General features: G+C 54.1%; 1 long non-coding RNA gene across 1 annotated transcript; it reads left to right on the top strand.

Annotated features, from left to right (window-relative positions):
- The first annotated feature begins 484 nt into the window (after positions 1-484).
- On the top strand, positions 485-4,357 carry LOC123617908 (uncharacterized). The gene is made up of 3 exons (XR_006726185.2): positions 485-643; positions 1,102-1,175; positions 2,568-4,357. It is a non-coding gene; the product is annotated as an uncharacterized LOC123617908 (long non-coding RNA).
- The last annotated feature ends 13,657 nt before the right edge of the window (positions 4,358-18,014 follow it).

The following is an 18,014-nucleotide window of genomic DNA, read 5'->3' as shown; positions in this document are numbered from 1 at the left end:
AAGAAGGAGAAATGTATTTGTGTTTCCTCCGGCTCTCGTTGTTAAAAACTTCGCAATGTTTTCTCTGAAAAATGCTCTTTTTCTGCTCTAAAGAGCTGCATTGTCGCTTTTTCTCTCTTCTATTGTGGGGAGGAAATGCTACAGGTTCTTTGTCAGGCAATCAATTATCCTCCGTAAAGGATCCCTGCAGTCATCATCTGAAAATGATGGCTTCTAAAAAATAATAAAATGCCATTTTAACATACTGTCACCTGTCAGAGTGATTTTGCTCCCCCTCAGAGTCATCAAGCCTGTCAATTGTCCATGTTAATGACCTCTGGCTCTAAATATGGTCACTTTTGCCTGTCACTTCTGGGTTTCAATGTTGATACCGTATTTCTTATAACTTCTCAGAACCCCTGTAATGATGCCCCAATTAGTAGTGCATCCTTCCCTTCCTTCCATCTCACTCTGATTGCTCTAATTTGTGTCCCTTGACAGAACTCCCATCATGCATGCCATCTGTACCTCTGTGTGGAGTAGGAAGTTCTCAAGTTCAAGATCTCTGGCAGGTAAACAACAATTGAAACAATTTCAAGTTCGCGGACATCCTCGGCACTCAACATCAACCACTCCGTCAAGAAAGCAAGACTTGGTATTGTTGGTGAGTAGCAGATAATTTATGAGCTTGTCAGCATAATCCATGGTCCCTGATCTGTATCAGTACAAAATAAGAAACCATTTAAGAGGTGTCAGGAAAACATGGCACCCCCCCCCAACCATTTGACATTGACTCATTCATGTATGAAATTGAGTCTTTGTGATGGTGAAACATTAAAGAGACCATGTAGTCAAATTAATATCATGAAACCAGAGAGTGGAAACAGGTTATTAAATGTCCCCTAGTTTGCCTTCCTTCATTAGGCAGAAGAAAACAAACAGAAGGCTTAGATGCAAAAGTGAATCCATGCCCACGGATTCCTGAAACCAGCATAGACTGAGAAAGGGAAGAGGGGTAGATGCCCCAGATAACGCAGGTTAAAAGGCTTTTACTGGAAAGATCACAGTCATCCAGGCAGCTTATAGACTCTGCCATAGCTTATCCATCTTTTATTCTTGCAGAAGAACCTCAGGGTTCATGCCAACGTTTAGTGGAAATGGTGAAGCATCACTGGAATTCCTGGAGCCAAAGACAGGTATTTAGGTCCCAGTCCGGCCACCACCTGTGGTTTCATTTTGCTTCCCTGCCAGACTTAAATTATTCAATCAACTCAATCGCATCCTCCCATGGGAACCAGGGACGACCTCACCCTCTTGTTACTACAAAGCCTGCCCCTCACAGCCCCTGCTTGTTCACTCTGTTCCCAATTGCAGTGCCCATGTGGCTCTGCACGACGTGAAGTGTCCTACCCCCTGGGCTTTGAGTGTATGTGACTAATGACCTGTCCATCTGTGCAGTGTCCAGTGATGTGTGATTAGCTACTTCATACTATTTGGGGTTGTGGGGGTCCCTCCCTCACCAGTGGGGTGAACAGGAGGTGACCAGGACACAGTGGGATCCTGTAGACCATCAGTGAGTCCGTTTCTGCAGTGGGAGACTGGTTGGGCTGAAACTATCTGAGATGACATGTAACATGCATCCGATGCACGTCCCTTATGTCCTGTGTCTGTTTGCCAGTTTCCCTCTGCTAGACAATATGCTTTTAAGGGCGGAGATTTGAACTATTTTTTTAACTGCTGCATCTCAAGCCCTTGCAGGATTTCCAGCACCTAGTAGACCTTCAATAAATATCTTTGGCATGAACAAATGAACAAACCAGCGCAGTCACAGAACAGCCTTAGCCGGGAAAGAAGGAAGATGTGGTTCTTGCAGCAGAAGTAGCCAGTATCTCACTCCTGTTTTGTGATCCTGGAGAAGGTGATGGGGAGGCAGAACCCTCAGGCCTTCACTGGACTGTGGCCTCTCACCCTCCGTGTCTTGGCTCCCAGTGCAGAGGTGGCGTGGACGGGGGACAGTGGACGGGTGAACTCTCTCCTCCTTTCTCCCCTCCCTGTCGCCCCCACTCCCGGCCTCCTCACTCGGCCTGGGGAGAGGCCCTCACAATTGCTGCCTTCGCTCCTACACTTCACTTCCCAGTTCTCCCGTGGAGCCCAGGCCACTGCTTTAAAGTAGGAAGGAGCCCGCACAGCCTTGAACTGGTGTTTTTGCCGCACACTTGTCTGCTCTTCAGTGCACTTAGGGAGTCGGTTAAAGTAGGGGGCTGCCTGCTGACCACACTCCCACACTGGGTGGCACGTCCGTACTTGAAGGGAGATCGGGGCAGCGCATCTCCCCGCCCCCACAGCCTGGTGATGGCCACCGGGGGGCTGAGGTGACATCTCAGGCTTGTCCTCTGGCCAGCAGTGTGTGTGGGAAAGGACCAGACCTCGGAATCAGTTTCCGAATCTATGAAACGGGAGGCGCACTGAAGTGCACTGATTCTAAGGTGCGCCGTTTTCACATGTTAGTGTCTCTTGGATCTGGTTGTGTCTTATAATCGATGGAGTCTCACTGTTGCCTCATAATTTAATTGTCACTGTTTTCTTAGTGACACGTGAAACAATGACGCATCATCTGGTCAGTTTTGTCTTCGATGTGTGAAGTGCAGTGTCATCCTTGTCGACCAACTATCATGAAGGTCAGATGTGACAACACGGGGCTGAGAGCCTTTGCAAATTATAAAACACTGCACGGTCCCCAGCTCTGCCTGGAGAGCATCCTTGGCAGACGTGCCTCCTCTCCAGGCCTCAAGGTCCTCATCCTTTCACTGAGGACGGTGGACTGGACCCGGGATGCTGAGAACTGCTCTGCTGGGTGATGTCTCAACCAGCCCAAGGGCAGGGGGCCCAGCACGGCCACTGCGAGCAAAGTTCTCCCGGATGGAATGGAGACGAAAGCCCCAGATGAGATGACTCCGAGGGACCTTCTGGACCTGACCTTCTGGGAGGGGTGAGGGTCTCCCTGAGGACCTGAGGGGAGGGCGGCTGGTAGAGGCTGGCCCTGCACACTCCGGGGCACCACCCATGCCCACTCTAGTGGGAACGGGGCCCCCTGGAGGTGTGCAGGGAACGAGCCACATGATCACATCTGCTGGCCTCCATGCTGCTCTTCAGGGAATGGGGTGAGAGGCCCCGAAAACGTGCGGCTCAGCACACAGCACGAGGAGCATTACAGAGAGAGGCCACTGCAGAGAAAATGGAAACCTGACAATGACACTGTTTCCCAAGACAAGTCGGCCGCGAGACGTATGTGTATCAGCTGTGTCTACACGGGCAAATGCAGCAAGCGACTTGCTCCTGATCTAATCTCGTTGTCGGCAATTAAGGGCTGGTCTGTCCAGCTGGGCACCTGGAGGCCGGTGTGTCCATGGGACTCACTGTTCCAACCCCCTCCCCCGGGCGCCAACCACAGCCCTGGAGCCACCGTGGGGACCGGAGGTGTGCGGATGGCGTGATCGGAGGCGTTTGTGCCCGTTAGCCTCAACTTCTGGCTTGCTGCTCGCAGAAGCTGTGGCTTTTTGTTTTCTAAATGAAAAATCATTTTTATTATGAAAGTGATAAATATTCATTGTAAAAGGAAATGACCCCACCAGGACAGCCTTGTCACATTTCAGCTGGAGTCTAGAGCCCTGAGAGCTGCCTTTTCCATAAAGATCCGTCCTGTGTCCCCTGCCCCGCCTGCCTCCACGGGGAAGCTGAGAGTCATTAGTCCGGCCCCCAGGGCTCACTGTGGTCCTGTCCCAAGTGACACGTAGGGGACAGGGTCATTTCCAGCCACCCAGGATCCCCTCCCTCTACCTGAAGCTGCCTGATATCCTTTGGGAATTGCCTCCGCCGTGAGGTCGGGGTGCCCGCGGACACAGGCGCATCTGCGGCGCATTGTGACCCGGCCCCGCGCACCGTGTCCTGCTGGCGCCCCGCCTCCTGAAACCTCGTCAGTCCCTCTGGGCGCCAGGCCCCGCCGACCGACCGCTTCGCCCTGGAGGCCGGTCCCAGAGCCTATTTCACGGCTCAGTCACAAGGAAAACGAGCAGGACTTTCCCATTTCATCTGTTAAATGATTTAATTCATGAGGGACTCAGTCCCCACGGCATCCCGGCGCTGCCTGGTTCCCGGGTCACTGTCAAATCCGCATCCTGATGAAGCCACCCAAACCCCGTCAGGCTCTGCGCTGGGCCCCAGCAGAAGTCGTACCGCTGGGCCCTGGGGGACACCTGGTCGAGGTGACTGAGGCTGGAAGGGGAGGGGAGCAGAGTGTGTCCGATTATTTCATGCAGCTGATGTGTGAAGCGACACCCGCGAGGGACGGGATCCAATCCCCACTGAGGACGGGGTCCCACAGAAATACAGCTGATAAATGTCTAATTAAATGTTAAGAAGGACTGTTATTCCTGGAGCAGTTTAGCCCCCGAGGACTTCAAGCTCCTGACCTTGTTCGCACCCATGTTTACATGCAAATCATCGCCCCCTCCCCTTCCCACATCCTCCTGCTCCTTGTTGGGGGGCAGTGAGGAAAAAGCCTGGCCAGCCCTCAGGTCAAAACAGGTGACACAGGGCGTGAGCGGGAGAGCTTGGGCTGGCCTGCTGGCGGGAGATTCTAGGGGGGGGACACAAGCCAAGGGCCTGAGTCAACCTGCCGGGGCCTGAACAGTGGCCCCGCCCAGCCTGTCCCACGGTCTCTACGGTGGTCTCCCGTCGGGGCTCCCCCCTGGAGCTCTTGATGCTTCTGAGGGCATCGAGGTCCCGAGGTTCCTTGGAGATGCTCTGTCACCCATGATGTGCAAGGAAGACCCTCCTGAGGCTGAAGACTCGGGAACCCGTCCTGGTAAATGTGGTGATCGCGTCACTCGGATTCTGAGGTTGCAGGAGACAGAATCCAGGGTGGATTCTGAGGCCAAGGCAAGAGGAATGACCAGAAGGAAATGGGGGAGCAGAGCACCGGTCCTCAGAGGGGCGGGAGCCAGGGCGTCCTTGGGTCTGACAGCTGGAGGAGACGGGCAGACAGCGGGAATCGGTGAATTAGATCCTTCAGGGAGAACTGACTTACCCATGGGAAGGACAGGACCAGAGCACCAGCGTCCACTCTGGGAGCCAGTCCTAGCCTGATCCCCTCCCTTGACCCTGGCAGGGACTCTTTGAGTAAAACAGGGCAAAGCTGGTGGGGTCACTTGGTCACACTCCTCACCCCTCAGGTGGCAGCAGCACCAAGGCCCAGGCGTGTTGTGACCTGGGCAGGTAGCAGGTGCTGAAAGGGCACTTGGTCCCTGGACTCCAGACTCCAGGATGCCCCAAACCCCTTGAATGCTGCGCTCCGGTCCTCCCACGATGGAGGAGGGGGTTCAGGTACTAAACCAACTGCAAAAAAAAATCATGTTGTGTGCTGAAAAGGGGAGAAAGAAAAAGCGAATAATTGCTGTATTCCAGCTTTACTGAGTGCTCCAGTGAACACAGATTCAAAAGAAGGAAATGTAAAGAACGTTTTTACTGAAGTACAGAAGAGCCTGGGGAGGGCGGTAGGGGAGCTAATTGGGCCACCCTCCTGTCTTCACGTCGGGGCGCATTTGACCCCCCTGAGATGACAGCAAATGTGCTTGTAAATGCTTTAAGAAATGAAAATTTCCAGTATTACTCTATACGTCCCCAAAGTGTATAGATAATCTGTTTCCTCGAACCATTCATTTCACACGTGTTTATTGAGCACCTGCTGCGTGTTGGACCCTGACGAGGGGGTTCAGCGGTGAACAGGATGGGCACTGTCCCCCTTCTCATGGAGCTGATGTCCTCATGGGGGTTGAGAGAGAATAAGCAAGACCAGAATCGAGTGAACCTGAGAAGGTCAGAGAGCGATGAGCACGTGGGGATGAGAAACCGCGGGGCGAGGTTGGGGGAGGGGGTGGTGGTAGATCCTGGGGTGAGGAGCGGGCTCTCTGAGGAGGGGGTGTGTGAGCTGAGACCCAGAGGATGGGGAGGAGCTGCCTGGGAAGGTCTGGGGCAGAGGACTCCAGGCGGAGCAGAAACGGAAAGCAGGATGTCCCACAACCTCTAAGTCACCAGCACGTGGTTCTGGGTGAGCAGCGACCTCAGAGACATCCCTGCCTTTCCCGCTCATGTCTCTGTCCCTGTGCGTGGAGGGTGTCACTATGACGGCCAGTTTGCTGCCCGCTCAGGCCCTGGGCACAAGGCTGTCCCACTTGGTAACTGTATTTCTTAATCTCTCCCTTCAGCAAATGGAGGGACACGGATTCTAGAAATCCGCCCCTTTAGAAGATAAGTTCCTTCAAGTCCCAGGGGCTTGTCCTCCAACTGTGGTTTTATTCATTTATTCATTTATGCATTCATGCATTCATTCACTCCCTCATTCATTCCACAGATGCTCGTGGAGTGATGGAGTGTACGCTGCATGTCTGGCCTGTTCTGCGCACTGGGAACAAAGCAGTGACCCAAACAGGCAGACCCCTCCCTAGTGGAGCAGACGTCCGATGCTGCCGTCAGTCAGTAAAAGGATGGTCTGACAGGTCCGACATGGCTGCTGCCACATCCCCTCCAGGACCCCGTGTGGCCGGGTGGCCGAGGGGCCTGCTCTGCCTGGGCTTCTCATTGGTGGCATTTCTCACGTTCACGCCTTCCTGAGTCTGACCCATTATGAGCCTCATTACATGTGGCACAGAGAATGAGGCTCGCCACATGGCTCATAAAGCATCTTTTTAAAGGTTAATGGTCACTGGCGAGGGAAGAAAGGGCCACTGAGCATCTATGCTCTCTTTGATGATGTGGATTTTTCAGTTAAGTGAAAATGAGAGTCACACCTCCTTACAGGTACCTGGTCTGATTACCAAGCAGCCAAGGAGGCCTCAGGCTGTCTTGGAGGCTGGAACTATCAGCCCCGTGTGAGCTACAAGCCCTTTAGGTAAGCCGCTCCCGGGGGAGGGGGAGGATCAGGTGACCCCCAGACCCTCTGCCTGCTCCCCCCAGGTGAGCTGTGTGTGTGGAGATGAGGTTCAGGAGGGTTCCACGCTCTGGCCCGGTAAGCTCCGGGAGGGCAGCGATAGGGTCTGTTCTCAGAGTCATCGTGTACGGTGCCTGGCACCTGCTCCGGCCACGGCAGGGGTGCAGGTGTTGGGGGCCCTGCTCAGTGGCTCAGGGGCAAGGAGGGAAATTGGCTGAGTGCTCTCCTGGTCACCCCTCCCCAAAATCAGTGTTTCCTGCTAAATTATTTCATTCATTCAGTTATTCAGTGATGATTTATTGAGTTACTGATTGCTGAGTAACAAACTATGGCCAACAATGGCTTAAACAATACTCATTATTTCATAGATTCTGTGGGTCAGGAGTCTGGGCACTGCTTTTCTGGATCCTCTGCTCAGGGGTCTTGGAGGCTACAATCAAGGTGTCAGCCAGGACTGGGGTCTCATCTGAAGGTCTGACTGGGGAACGACCCACCACTAAGTTCACTCGTGGTGGTTGACAGGATTTGGTTCTTTTTGGATGGTTTTGCTGAAGGCCTCAGTCCCTTGATGGCTGTTAGCTGAAGGCTGCCCTCAGTTTCTAGCCACAGGGTTTTCCCATAACATGGTTACTTGCCCCATCAAATTTAGCAAAGGAGAAAGTCTTCTAGCAAGAGGGAAGCTGCTATCTTATGTACCCTAATTGAGAAGCAGCATGCCATCAATTGTGAGGTATTCTACTGGTGAAAAGCAAGCGACTAAAGGGGAAGGGAGTATACAATGTGGTGAGTAGCAGGGGAGAAGGATCTTCGGGGTCATCTCAGAAGATGCCTCCTGCACTGGGTGGTGGTGGACAAACTCCAAGATGACCCCCAGTGATCCCCGTATCCTAGCATCCATGTCTTGTGTGATGACACCCCCCTCCCCAAATGTGGGTCAGACCTATGATTTGATTCTAAGCAATAAAATATGGCAAATGTAATGGGATGGCACTTCCCTGGCTTTGTTACATATTGCCTGTGACCTTTGTCTCCCTAGAAGACCCTTTTTCTTGCTTTGAGGAAGTAAGTTGTCATGTTGGGGAGACTCCAGTGTCAGCTGAAGGTGGCCTCTGGCCAAAAACCAGCTGGGAACTAAGACCCTACATCTAAAACCTATTGATTTCCAACAATAACCATGTGAACTTGAAAGCAGACCCTTCCCCAGCAGAGCCTTCACATGAGACCACCGCCCCAGCTAGCGCCTTGAATATAACCTACAAGAGACTCTGGAAAAGGACCCAGCTAAGCCATGCCCATAATCCTGACTCACAGAAACCGTGAGATGATAAACATGTGTTGTTTTAAGCTGCTAAGTATGTGGTAATTGGTTACATGGCAAGAGAAAATGGGTACACCCACTTAATGCCAGCCCCTGAGCTGGGCCTTCTAGAAAGCTTTCTCTAGAGAGAGAAGCTTCAGAAATATTCTGACATTTGTTTCACACAGGCAATTTCAAGTGAACACCCTTGGTCACCCCATTTCGTGTTTGGGCGAAAAACAGTGATTAAGAAAGCCTGGGAAAGCATGAGGTATTTACATACAGCTGCAATTTCAAAGCCTTTCAGAGCTCAGCTGAGAGCTGCTATGCTGATGGAAGGGCTGGTGACGACTCACGAATGATCTGCAAAATGATCTTCATTTCCTCTTGCCGTGTAACCAATTAGCACATACTTCGCAGCTTAAAACAACACATGTTTGTTATCTCATGGTTTCTGTGAGTCAGGATTATGGGCATGGCTTAGCCGGGTCCTTTTCCAGTCTCTTGTAGGTTATATTCAAGGTGCTAGCTGGGGAGGTGGTCTCATCTGAAGGCTCTGCTGGGGAAGGTCTGTTTCAACAATTTGATCTCCAGAAGAGATGGTGAAGAGGAAGGGGCTTCATAAAGGTCTTCAGGCTGCTGGTGGGTTGTCCAAAAGGGCATTAGGTGCAGAACAAGAGAAGGAATGAGATGCGACCAAAAGGATGCAAATTGGACACTAGGAAGCCCTGAAGATCGGCCTTCTCTGTCTCCCATCCCCACTGGTCACCTGGTCCAGGTCACCTGCCTGGTTGACTGCAATGGTCTCCTCATTGGTCGTCGAGCATCCTCTCTTGCCCTGCGTGGTGAATCTCCAGCACTGTATTCAGAGGGATGTTTCAGATTTCCCAAGCTAAAATTCCTCCCATTACACTTTGGAGAAACCTCAAATTCCTGGCTGTGGGCGACATGGCCCCTCATGGTGGGACCTGCTGGTTTCTCTCTGCTTTGCAGACATGTCACCCTCAAGCCTTCCTCAGCCAGAATCGCTTTCCCCCTTGCTGTCAGATCTCAGCGCTAAGTTCCCTCCTCAAGAGCCTCCTCCAGCTGCTCAGACGAACTCATGCAACCCAGTGACACTTTGGTCACATTAATCTGCTTTGATCTACTACTTCAGAGATGACTTTGTTCCTTTACGTACTTACTCATATAGAGACAGTCTTTCCCAGCAGAGTGCAAAGCCCCAGGGGACCAGGGGCCTTATTTAGTTCCCTGCAGCCCAGTGGCACGGGCACTTCTTGGCACAGAGTCGCCACCAATCGACATTGGCCAGCTGGATGCATCTTCTGCCTTCAGAATGCGTGGCAGAGATGGTCGTGCAGTCCCCCAAGAGGACGCTAATCAGGACAGATCCCCGGCATCTGGGCTGGTTTCACCGCGGGGTCTCTGGAAGGCAATGCAAAGTGCCCACCGGACTGCTGAAGACCCTGCGTGAGGCTGCTCCTTGGGTTAGGAGTTACCACTGCTGCTTAAACTCCCTGACAAATCACCATTCCTGGGGCTTTTGCTTGCCCCTTGCCAGAGGATTCCCTTCAAAGCTCCATCTGGCTGTGACGCTGAGAACCTGGACAGAGCACACTGGCTCCATTCTCCCAGGTGAGTGTTCAGAAGGCACTGCCTGAGCGCCTGCCGCAGGCCAGGCACCGTGCTCAGCGCTGGGGTTCGTCAGGGCGTGAGACAGGCGTGTCCTCGGCCTCATCTATGTGCTAGTGGAGGGTGAGAGACAGTGAAAGTGAAAACTCACAAACCAACAAGACACTTGCCGGCGGGGTAGATGCACGAAGGAAATACATGGGACACGGGGTTGACAGTGGTGAGTGGGAGCTGCTGAAACTGCACGATGAAGGGGGCCTCTGAGGAGGTGGCATTTGAGGTCTGAGGATGAGAAGGAAGGAGCCATGTGAAAATCCAGGAGGAGTGCTCCAGGCAGAGGGACTGGCCAGTGCAAACGCCCTGAGGTGGAAAAGTGTTCGGCAAGTTCAGAGGTCAGAGAGAAGTTCCCTGTGGACGGAACACAGAGCTGGTAGAGGAGATGGCAGCAGGGAGCAGCCTTGTTTGCCACATGAGGTGGGTGGGCTTTTTTCTAAGTGTGACATGTGTCACGAATGTTTCAGCAGGTCAGGGACACAATCTTCACACTTTACAGAAACCCCCTGGGTGCTGTGTTGATGACAGGCTGAAGGAAGCAGGGATAGACCTGGGAGACTGGATGAGGTGTATGTGGTAGCAATTACACGCATCAGGCTTGTCGGGGGTAAAACAGAAGCAGTGCCAACCTGCACGCTTTCTCTTTTAGCTCTCTTTTGTGTCTACCTTTGGCTTTTGCAGTAAAAAGTAGCAATGAGTGTTTATGCAGCATTTACTGCCAGGTGCTGGGGAGGAAAGGACAAAAACCTTATGATTTTGACCCTCGAGGACCTTAAATGTTGAATTGAAAATATACTTCAAAATGGTGTTTCCCCCAAAAGTGGTGGGTGCCTGCTAAAGACAGGTGAGATGGCTTGGGGGTGGGTGGGTCCCCAAACCACCATTAACTCTATAGAAGCTCACGGTGCAAAACGTGTTTCCTTACCAAGTCCCCCTCAGTCTCTTGGATGTTCACTGAGAAAGTCTTGGTTTGGTGTGATTTTAAGGCGTCTCCATTTCTCTCCACTCTGTCATCAGAGGGAGGGAGCACGGGCTCAGCAGCCTCCAGCTAGAACGTGCTATCACTGCCTTGTTTTCACAGTATTTGTTTTTATGGATTCTCTCCTATTTACTGCAAGTGACATTAATTTTTCATTTGCAATAGTGGAATATCAAATTTCCTTTAAAAATGTATTTGAGTAGAGAAACTGATTTAATGCTGAATTGTGACCAGGTGAGAATATAGATGGAATGCAGCTATTTCGAGGAGGCATGGGAGTGTCCTTTGTAAATGTCAGATTGTCACCCTCCTGCTCTGAATCTTCCGGTGGCTTCTTCTCTCACTCAAGAGAAAATCCACACTCGACACCATGCTGATCTGGGCTCTGAGTGGCTCTCAGATCTCCTTTCCTCCCTTGCTCTATGTCACTGTGATCCGGCCAACACTGATAATTCCCACCACAGGGCCTTTGCACATGCTATTCCTCTGCCTGGACTCTCTTCCTCCAGAAATGTGTGTGGTCCTTCACTGCCTGTGGGACTCAGGCTGGGTGGGGTCTGCGGCACATGGGAGAGTAGGTGCCCATCCACACAGGAGCAGCTGTGACTCAGTCCAGCTATCTGTGGTACTGGAGAAGGCAAGCTCATCGTGGATGGGCATTTCTTTATGGGAAAAGCCTAAAAAACCCTAATCATCATAGGAAACGTCCCAATTTTTGTATCTTGGCATCCAATTGAAAATGGTAAAATTACTGTTTCAAAAGAACAATCTGTGAATGAAACCTGACTTGCAGGCTGACTGTGCCACCTCTGTTAGGGGATGCCAAGACAGTGGCCTTGAAGTGTCCTGCATTCCAGGATGAGGGAGCAGCATCTGACCGTGACAGGCACAGACACCACCAGGCCACGTGCAGGGGCAGGTGGAGTGGGGGCCGTGTGGCAGGGGAGCCAGTTACCCTGACTGCGGAACAGAAGAGACTTTAAGGAGGAGGCAGGATTTGAGGGGACCAGAGAGAAGCACTGAGGGAACTCTTGGGGTATCCTAGGCTCCTATAACACATGATCACACACTGAGTGGCCAGAAGCAACAGAAACTTATTCTCTCTCAGTTCAGGAGATCAGAAGTCCAAAATCAAGATGTTGGCAGGGTTGGTTTGTTCTGCAGACTCTGAGCAGAAACTGCCCCAGGCCACTTTCTTAGCTTCTGGAAGATGTCGGCAACCCTTGGCTTGTAATTGCATCACTCCCATCTCTGCCTTCCTCTCCCTGGGGTGTTGTCCTCTGTGTCTCTGTGTCCAGATTTCCCTCTTCTTATAAGGACACCAGTCATATTGATGTCTAATACTTCATCTTAACTTGATTACATCCACAAAGATCCTATTTTCAAATAAGGTCCCATTTATAGGAGCTGGGGGTTAGGACTGGTCCCTGCCCCCAACCCCAGTCCCCCTACCTTGTAGGCTGCTGCGCAAACACTGGAAGCGGTGACCTCTCGGGGTCTAGTGGGCACAGCCCTCCTCCTCCCCTCTCCCCCACCACCGCAGAAGGAGAAAGTGGCTGAACCTGGCCCCCACCCCTCACTGTAGGACAAATGGCATCTGGTCCAGCACGCCCACAACCAGATGTTCCCTGGTGCAAAGTTTATCACGTTGCAGGTTGTGATGCATTAGTGGGTCCTGAAATCAGATTAAAGGTGGAGCCTGCCGCTTAAAAGGTGCAATAGGCCAAAATAGACTGGATAAGGAAATACAGAGTGCGGGGCTGCAGGGAAGGGAGGTGGTGGTGGAGAAACTCCTTTGTTTTTGCATAAATAGGTGTGTGTGTGGTGGTGGGTCGCCGTGTGAAATGTGTTTCTTACTGTGGTTGCTTTAAAAATGTTTTAAAAACTGTCTCATGGCCTTCGTGTCAGCTGATTGGGAAGTCACCTGGGGGCCCAGCAGGTCTGGGCTCTGTGGATTTCGGGGAGGAGACTGTGAAGCCTGGAAAATAGAAGCAGGAATACTGGGTCCCGGGAGACGCACCAGGGTAGCCACGTTCCTGCTTTCCCCTCTTCACAGCGCCCCTCAGGCCAGATGTTACCGCCGTCATTTTGGCTCTTGTTTCTTGTCTTGTCTGTCCCTCTGGAGCATCGTCTCCTCCAGGACAGGAGCCTGTTCCCTGATGGTCCCCAGCATAAGCCCAGTGCCCGTGCAGGGGTGGGGCACCCCGGTCCCCTGTCTTGAAGGTGCAGGAGCCTAGGGTGGGGGAATGTCTGCAGCTCAGAGGTGAGCCCACCAGAACAGCCAGGAGCGGTGGGCTCCTCTTTCTGACCATCCCTGATTCTCCTGCCCCCCTCCCCCACTGCATGCCCCCTCCCTGGCTCCCCGCTGCGACGCCCATGAGGGTCCCAGCTGCCAGACTGGGCTCTGCAGGAGCTCCAGAGGCCAGAGGTGCTGGGAGATGAATGCCCCGGGGCCCAGGTCTGATGGAGCTGGGGCCACACCCAGCTCTCTTGGCCCTTGGATCGGATGACCCTGTGGTGCCTGCTTGTGCTGCGGGCTCCCTGGCGGAGGTGACTTCCTGGAGGTGGGCACATGCCCCTTCCCAGGAACCTCAGGCCCATCTTCCGACCGCTGCTTGGGACTGGGCTCCACGGGCGTGCAGACAACCCCTAGGCTGATTCCCAGAGAAACAGGCAGAAGGCTCACTGCCACCACCATCCCTCCCAGTCTCCCTGCCCCGCGACTGGCAATGTTTGTGATCACCTCCTAAACAGATTCCTTGGACTTGAAACCTTGCCTCAGGGTTGGATTCTGGGAAAACCTAAACTGAGACACAGGGTGGAGGGCTTGCTTCTGGTCTGTGTTCACATTCTGTGCCTATGATGCCCGTGTGTGTGCGCATGTATCTATGCATGTATTTCCCCTGAGTTGGGGCGGATTCACAAGACAAGACAATGGGTCCAAAGCAGTGTCTAGGGTTTTACATGGCAGGCGGCGGGGATGTGGTTCTCATCCCAGAGCCCATAGTGGGCGGGGGGAGGGGACTGCAGGACAAAGACGCTGCAGTGAGAAAATGAGATGGGGGCAGGGAGGCAAGGAGGGTGGTGGAGGGGGAAGAGGAAGGGGAACAGGGGGATGGGGGGGCAGTAGGTTCCTGTGAGAGAGAGGGAGCGAGCCGGGAGTTTCCGGGGCTGGAGGAGCAGCTTCCTCAGCGCTGAGTCAGTAGCCGCCCAGCCAGTGACCCCCGGGGGCTTTTGGTCCCTGTTAGGACATGAAAGGTGTTCAGCAGATCTTTGGGGCCATTCAGTTTTCATCGCACACATGTGGGGCCTGGACACACGTGCGTGCAGACTCACAGACACGCACACTCATAGATACCTGCCCTCTCTCAGCCCCACACACTCAGGCTCGGTAAGTCAGGCGTCGTTAAAATGCCAGGCCAGGCCTCTGCCTCCTCGCGGAGCCCGTGTGACCCTGCTGATCAGAGGAGGCCCCGAGTCCGCAGGGTGAGCCCGGGCATCGGTCCACCGCTCTCCATGGCAACCCAGCAGATACCTGTTTGCAAGTTTAAAAGCTCCAGGACTCACAGGATCTTCACGTTAATTCATGCAGATCAGCTGTTCGCTATTCAGGACTCCCACTGTTAGGTGAGGCAGCGAGAAAATCCCAGCATGTCCCTCACAGGGTCTGCAGTGCTGGCGGGGCCGGGACCCCGGGTAACCCAGGACTCCACGTGGCAGGACTCCGGGCTCTGTGTCCCTTGTCCTCTGGGTGTGGGACATGGTGGGAGGCGAGGCTTTGGAGAAAGAGGTAGAGATGGAGAAAGCTGGGGAGAAATGGCCAAATCTGGTTCCTCCACCTACAACAGGCTCTCAAATCCCAACGTCCACACGGGCCTGGCAAGTAACAGAAGGAGTGAACCAGCCACCAGGCAGCATTTCCTGAGGGATTACCACCTGCAGACGCGTTCTAAGCAGGTTCTGGCTAATGGCTTAGCCAATCCCCCCAACCCAGTGGGAAACACTCAGGGAGGGAGAGGAGGTTGCCCAGGACACATGGCCAGCAAGTGGCCTATGGACAACACAGCACAGGAGTTTAAGTGGCAGGTCCGGGGCCTTTGTGTTGGGAGACGATGGGGAGGGGTGGAGACTGTGGCAAACCACAGAGCACGAGCCTGTCCAGAGGGGCAGCTGGACTTTGCTGCATCAGTTGCTACCAGGAGAGGATTTGGGCCCAGGGTGGCCCCGTCTCCTGAGACCTTAAGTAAAATCTCAAGTCTTTCTCGTGTTGACCTTAGGTTCACATTTTTCAACAAACACCGGGAGGGACACGCTAGCCACATCTGCTGGCTGGTTTCAGTCCACAGTGTGACCTCTGACCCCTGGGGAGAAACGATCATTCTGGAATGTTGTGAGCATCCCCCAAGAACCTAGACCCCCTCAGCGGGTCAGTCATATTTGAGGTGACTGCCCACCCACCTAATGCTGTTCAGAGGGGGCGCCTGCTCCATCCACCTGAGGGCCCAGGGAGGGCTCTCAGCAGCGGGGGAGGACTCAGGGTCACAGGCATGGGACAGGACACGCCGCTGTCCTGACATAGCTTGCAGTCTTGGAGTGGACCGTGACCTCTGTTTTCCCGGGGTTGCCGGCTGCCAGAAGGTCAGGCAATGTTGGGCCTGCATTTCCATGGGGTCTCCCTCCACTGGAGTCAGGGCTCACCCTGTGGGCCAAGGCCCCTCCCCCGGCCCCTGCAGGGGCCCCCTGACCCCCAGCCTGTGGGCATTTGCATCTGCAGCCCCACCCCCACGTAACCTCCCCTCAGCCAGGCCAGGGCAGGGTCAGGTTCAGGACACTGTCCTCCTGTCCCCACGTGGGCGGAGCGACCCCTCCAGAGGCCGAGTGGCGGCCCCACAATAACCATCTTTGTCACAATGGCCGTCTCTCCTTAAAAGGTCACTTTAACAATGCCAGGTGGCAGGCGCCAGAGTTTGGCATCTGACGCGTTCCCATAAGCTCCCTGGGACCAAAGCAGTCCTCTTTGTCAGCTCTGATGGGGAACAACTGGCCGCTGTCCTTTAATTAGGAGGGGACATGCTAAGCTATGGCCTCCCGCGGGGCCGCACAAACGTCCATGAGCGCGGCGGTGCCCTCCGTCGCTCCCCGCAGACCGCCAGGGCCTGCCGAGGCCCCAGAGGAGCCCCCAACCCCAGTCTGGCTCCTGAGTGGAGGACAGTCGCCAAGAGAAAACGCCAGTGAGCCTGGATTCCTGGCAGGTGCTCAACTGGGCAAATTGTTTCTTGCAAATTACTTCTTAAGGCTGAAATCCGGGCAGGACTCCGCAAGTTCAGGGGCATCTATTATCTGCTGGTTCCAGGCGCCCAGGCACATCCGAGGCAGGGTGCTCACCTGTGGCGGGGAGATGTTTTGGAAACCGTGGCCTCCGGATCAGCCAGGCCCCTTCTCTGCGACTTCTCCTCCCTGACGGGAGATGGTTCGGGCCACGAGGACAGGGCACCAAGCCCTCCTCCTCCTGCATCTCCAGGAGCCTCGGTGTCAGGCACGATGGGCGTGATTCAAGCACCATTTCCTACTGTCGGAAGGGGCCACGGGCAGTGTCCCAGGTCCTCCCCATCCCAAGTGGTGCCTGTCTGAGGCTGCACGTGGGCACCAAGTGGGGTCAGGTGTGTAGGACACACTCAGGGAGGTCAGATAACAGGGGGCAGGTCATGGGCACCAGGGGCCAGAAGGGTGGATGGAGATGTTGGAGCTTATCCAAGTCCCAAAAGACAGAGCGAGGGAGCAGAGGGAGTCCCCGTGTCAGAGGCTGAGACGTGGGGTCCCAGGGCGGCCACACCTGCAGATGGCAGAGACCAGCAAGCCCGAAGTGGCCACACGGAGGCGGCCCAGGTGTGTTCTGTTTCCGCAGACCCACCGTCCATGGAGACCTCCTGGGAGGGGACCCACCACCCAGGAACCTGCTGGTCTCTGTCACTTTGTCTCCCTTTGGTCACTGCAAAGATGGATGCTCACAGCTCCATCTGGGCCTGTCGGCGTTGCCTGCACAGCCCTCTCCCCGCTCCCTGCCCCTGTGCTTGTTCTCTCTCTGCTTCTGGCTCTTGGAGTCTGTCCAGCCCAGGCTTGTCCCAGGCCTGGTGTCCGCCTCCCGCAGAAAGCCCACCCTGCAACCTGGCACTGCCCAGGGTCTGGGCAGAGCAGGGGCGGTGGCGGAGGCACTGATGAATTTTCATTTCTGCCTTTCCCCTGTATTCCAATCATCTCTCTTCTTGGAGCCTCTGCCCCAAATCCCAATGACTCTGGAAGCCCCTGGTGACATCCTACCCCTTGTACACATGTCACTTCAGCCTAGGCCTGCAGAGGCCAGTACACCCGGCTTTGCTCTGCATCTGCTGAAACCCCAGGGTTCGCCCCTTCTCCCTCCCTCCCTCGTCCTATGGGAATACACGTCTAGTCCTGGGGAAGCCACGTGGCGGACCACACATTGCACCAACCCTTTTCCAACTTTCGCAGACCTGCACCCTGTCTATTTCTTCCTCTGTTCCTTCTCCAGTAAACACCCCCTGTGCACTGGATCTTTCTTCCCAGGGCTGAATCTGTGCAGAGGGAGCCAGAAAACAAACTCACACAGAGCCCGGGGAGGAGCTGGGTCTGAGCAGCCTGAGCAGCAGGGGCTGTCTGAATGCTCTAGCACTTCCTGTGTAATCAGCGACCCCAGGGCCCCTCTGGGGGTTGGGGGGGTGGGAGATTACAGGTTAACCAGAGAGCACAGGGGAGGGGCAAGCAGCAGGGGTAATTAATGTTTCTTGAAGGTTTATCACGCTGTCATTAATTTTCTTGTCACATGTAAAAATGTAGGTGCAGGCTCAATTAAGAGTGATGTTCTGGTGGCAGCCATGCTTGTCTTTAATCACACTCTTTGCATATTGATTTTGACATCTCGGTTTCATCACAGACTATTTCCCTGCCGTTGCGGAATCCTTATGCCACTTGTGGGGCTTGTCTACATCTCCCTGAGTTTGTGCACGGGACCCACGACAGTCCTCAGGCGGCAGCCTTCCTCCACTGCCCGCTTTCTGTGCAGCGAGAGTGAG

The sequence above is a fragment of the Camelus bactrianus genome, chromosome 19 (assembly GCF_048773025.1).
Source record: "Camelus bactrianus isolate YW-2024 breed Bactrian camel chromosome 19, ASM4877302v1, whole genome shotgun sequence".
Lineage (NCBI taxonomy): Eukaryota > Metazoa > Chordata > Mammalia > Artiodactyla > Camelidae > Camelus > Camelus bactrianus.
This window is presented reverse-complemented; position numbering and strand designations above follow the sequence as displayed.